Source organism: Oreochromis aureus, linkage group 22, assembly GCF_013358895.1.
Source record: "Oreochromis aureus strain Israel breed Guangdong linkage group 22, ZZ_aureus, whole genome shotgun sequence".
In the NCBI taxonomy this organism is placed as follows: domain Eukaryota; kingdom Metazoa; phylum Chordata; class Actinopteri; order Cichliformes; family Cichlidae; genus Oreochromis; species Oreochromis aureus.
Genome location: NC_052962.1, coordinates 17,403,956 through 17,409,086, shown reverse-complemented (window position 1 = coordinate 17,409,086; position 5,131 = coordinate 17,403,956).

Below are 5,131 nucleotides of genomic sequence, written 5' to 3'. Positions count from 1 at the left end.
TTTATAAAGCTTGGGGGCGTGCAGCCCGGCCCACTTTCCCCACCGCCGCCTCTATTGGGCAACACCAGCTGTGGGATTTGAGAATGCAGCTTTCCAGCGGTTGCATGACCAGGAAGCTGTGACTCTCGGGTGAAATGCACGAAAAAAGAACGCCCACCCGATTTGTCCCCGGTGACAGCCGACTTTATTTTAGGACTTTTGCCTTCCTATTTTTAGGAATTTTCTGCAAACAGCAGACAGCTGGGGGGCTACCCCCCCAGCTCAAATGTTAAGGTGACTGTGTGATATTTTATCTCCCTCTGATCTGTCCTTTGTCTACATTCTCACTACGTGCATTGCAACTTGTGAAGACCCACGTTGTCCTTTAATAGTTCTGTTATAGGAATTGCGCTGTGCACGCAGGATGCGGACAAAGACTCTAACAAGCATGCTCGTCTCTCATTTTTTTCTTTTTATTAGATCAACCTACAAATTAATCTCCACTGTAACTAAGCGAGTGTTTCCACATTCTTGCAGTCGCAGCATGTGACCGTTTTTTAAGATGTATCTGAGCCATTGTCCGCCGAGTTTTAGGAAGGCAGCCAGGCCTGCAACCTTGATTTGAGGCCAAGAGGAGATAAGTCTGTACAAAGGGAAGCCCTTCCCTCGCGTTAGATCATAACGCCTTTCCTTGGTAACGCATGGCTGTTGACTAATTAAAGCTGGTCTGTCCTATATAATCAATAATCAATAGCACGGTGGAGGATGTTTTTTTTCCTGTGTGAGCAGATGTGAAGATGTTACTTTAAGGAACTGCGTGAAACATCTGTTAAGCCCCCCCATACAAATGATTTCAGACACATCTGTTGTGAAGTCTGTCTTAAAAGGTTTTATCGCGCTTTTCATTCATGGAGCATATCTTAAAGGTGGAGGGGTCTTTTTTGGTGTGTGGAAATTTCCACATCTGCAAAACTCTGACTGCTATACTGTGAATCTGCTAATAAGTGCTAGTATTGGCAATGACTGTGTGAAAGGTCCTTGTCAGGATACAATAGCTCCACTGTGGACTTGTAATGTGAGGCCCTCAATAGGAACACATCGGATAATAGGCGCATTGGAGGGGGGAAAAATATGAGCACTATGCTAATTTCAGGTCAGTCACTTACACTGCAGAGCACCACCAAAAGTGCTGATAGGCATAGTTCAAACAACCAAACTATATATCCGACACCTTGATGTGCATAAAAGAATGCAGCCTGTATATGTGAAGCATCTTCCTATTTCTGTATCTTCATTCCACTTATTATTTTGAAGCACTGACAACCTTTGAAAGACTGCTGTGAGCGATTTAGTGCAGCATATGTAGGTCGTAGTGTCTCGGTACACGATAAAACCAGTGGACTTTCACCTGGCTGTGGTTGTGGGAGCAGCTGGTGACTTCTTCTGCAATATAAATGCACAAACTCTTCCAGCACGTCCTGCAACCATCCACGGGTTGTTTGGAAGCATTAAGGTAATTAAGATCAATGTTAAAAAAAAACAAAACAACTTGTATTAACAGTCAGGTTCACTCTCTTCCCATTTTGTTGTTTGTCTTGAGTCTGTTTATGTTCGTTCATCCTTTTTGCACAGTGTTGTTAAAAGAACAATAAAACTTAAGATAGTCTAAGGGGACAGAGTGTAAGACCTGTCATAAAGCAAAAGACTGATATGGGAATAAATAACGTAAACAAAGGCGTGCTCAAGGACATTACATCTATTTTTTCCATTCTTGTTTCTCTTTTACTTTTAGCTCTATTTCTAATACAGTAGGACTATACAGTAGTGCCATAGGGGAAATCTCTTTTGTGCCCTCTGTGCTTTTCAATCTATTGCAAGGCTTTAATGGGTGAACAGGTTGAAGAGTATTTGATCTCTCAGTTCATGGCCGCTGTTCAGTGCAAACAGAGCAGAAAGTTAGCTTTCTGTACTGAAAGTCAAAGATCGCCCTGACAGCTGTTGGTCAGCAGAAGTGTATTTACACCAAACACAGCATGACTGTAGGCCGCTTCCTGACATCTGTTTTTCCTCTGCTTTATTCATTTCGCACACCCAAACCAGGTTGTTTGCATGACTCTGAGCTAGATTCAACTGGTCATGAAAGCTGAGATGATGCAACAAGCCTGAAAAAAAAAATGGTGATTCAGACACACATGACATGTGTGTGTAGGTCACGTAGTAAGAGACTCTGAATGTGTGAGTAATGCATTATATTTTGGAGAACAATGTGCGTGGACTCGAGCGGTAAATGTTTAGAAACTTTTTCTAAAATTTACAAAGTGGAAAAGTGACTTTTCAAAGTTACCTGTAAGGTGCAGATGAATCATTAAACACAGTGTGCTGGCTACTTTTGCCTCTTGCGGGTCAAGAAGAGCTTTAAAAGAATAGTTCAATATTTGTGGAAAATACACCTGAAATAAAAAAAGAAAAGATTCCACTTCAGATTTTCTGCATTTGAAGCTACGATCACTGGTACCTTAGCATAAAGACTGAAAACACAGGCAAATGACTGACATACACTGCCATTAAAGTAAGTATTTGCACATTTCAGTTCATGTTTGGCATCACTGTGGAGGAATTTTGGTCCGCTTTTCTTTGCATAGTTGTTTTATTTCAGCCACACTTCAGGATTTCTGATCATGAATATCCTGTTAATGGTGTTTAAATTTGGTTTAAATCTAGACTTTGACTAGGCCAAACTGCTTTGACATGGATCAAGTGCTTTTGAATTTAGGCCATGAACTGATAGGTGCATATACCACCACCATGTTTAACTGTTCTGATGTTCTTTTCATGAATTGCTGTGTTAGTTTTATATCAGATGTAACAGGACTTGAATCTTACAAAAAGTTCAGCTTTTGTCTCATCTGCACAGGCTTTTCCACATGTTTTTGGCAGATGTGAGACGAGCCTTTGTGTCCTTCTTGGTCACCTTGTTCTCTCTCGTGGATGCCATGTTTTGCCCAGTATCTTTGTTATTGTTGAATCATGAACTCCTGAGGTACGTGAGGCCTGCAGTTCTTTAGATGTTGTTCTTGGCTCTTTTATGACCTTCTGGATGAGTCATCAATGCACTCTTAGAGTAACTGGTAGGCTGGCAACTCCCACAAAGATTCATGACTGTTCCAAGTTTTCTCCATTGGTGGGTAACGGCTCTGACTGTGCTTCACTGGAATCCCAGAGACTTAGAAATGGCTTTGTGTTGATTTTTTTCAGATCTTACAGCCTACTTCACTTTGTCACACAGATGCTTTTCAAGTGATTTGTTGATTCAACAGGTATGATGGTAATCAGGTCTGGATGTGTTTAGTGAAACTGAACTCAGCTCCCATGATAATTTACACAATTGCTCTTTGTCTAATGTTAACATTTGTTTGATGATTTGAAGCATTTAAGTGTAACAAATATTTAAAAAATAGTTTCTCGTGGCACTGTAGAGCTTTCAAAGTTTACCAAAATCCAATCCATCCAAATGAGCAGACTTGCTTTTATAAGAGTCACAGTGTGGTTATCTTGTTAGTCCTTTAAAGACAGCATCCACGTGTTAAGTGAATTTGTGCAACTACTATCACACATCACACGCCAACAACCAAACAAACTGTTGCATTTTATTCGATTGTAAAGAGATGTTATCAGCAGTCATGTTCTCATCTCTTGAATCATAAATTTGAGCCTGACCTGTATTCAATATTGATTGTCTCAATAAGGTGCAGTAAGTGCTCTGATAAGACCGTCCTCTTGATGTTGATAAGGTTGTTACTGAGTGACTAACCAAGGCAAACGTTCCTGATATATAGAATCAGGGAACATTAACATCCTAATAGCATTGCTTGTCTCTGCCTGTGACCTCCTGGGGGCAAAAGTTAAACCTTGCCCACTGAAGTATGCCTTTGTCTTCAGGCATTTATAATTGTCAGCAAATTTTATTGCAGCTTAAGATAGAGAAGGAGCAGTCTTCTTTCACAAAAGCCGTTTGTCAGACATTGTTGAAAGTAGTTTAGTCACATACAGAAAGTCACAACCAGACAGTCAGCTGACACATTCTCAAAGGAGTGAGACAAACCACGATGGGTAAATATTAAAGACCTTTAACAAAAAAGGAATCAGCAACCTTTGGCTTTTATCTACACAAGCTGAAAGCACAAGACTGGTAACATATCAAGTTTAACAAATAACCAGTTATGTGCACTGCCCTTTAAAGTCAACCATAATTTCATTAAATTATTAACAAAAGGCAAAACAGTGGCCACCCAACTAGCTCACAGCTCCTTTAAAGACCAGTTATATGAACCACAAGCACACACCTGAGTACACTCGGTGCACACTGCATGACAGAACAAGATGCAAACAGTGAGCGGAACTGAGCTAACCCTAATCCCCTCAAAGCCACAGTCACTGTTCGTCAAGCTCTCCATCATAGGCCTAATATCTTTATCGCCAGCACCAAGTTTAGACACAGTAAACATGCCAGGGCACAGTGGGTACTGATGACACAGCTAAACAAAGCTGCAGTAACACTCTCAGTGGGTTTTCACACAGTGCCACACTTAAATCGCAGTTGTGTACAGGCTTAGGATTGGTGCAACCCCTTTAATGCGTCTCTGTTGCTTCTTGCACTCTATTACATGGCTTCTATTCCACCACTGTAACTTTTTCAAGAATGTGGAAATCCCACCTAATTCTTTTTTTTTTTTTTTACAGTGAATCTTGGCAGCAGCATCACATTCCAGCAACAGCCACAGATCAGCCTCGACTGACAAAGTTGGACCGCTCGCTAAAGTGGAAACTGCACCTTAACCAGCCTGTGTTTTGGTTCCTGAGTAAAATATGTGAGGTCAGAATGCCAGGATATTAGCTGGCAGGCAAGACTGCACCCCACTAAAGGGGTTCGTAATTAAATTGTGCAGCCATTACCTCCAAGTATTATTGGAGGTAATGGCTGGAGAAGTATCTTTTAATGGGAGGGTCTGTGGCATACTGAGGGGAGACTGTGATAACAGCCCCTGCTGTGTTGCGGGTGGGTTTCAGCTCCAACTCGCCCTTCACACAGGAAAAGTTGATGCGCAACAGGAAAACTGTGTTTATATATAAACAGCGTGCACGGCTGCTTGGA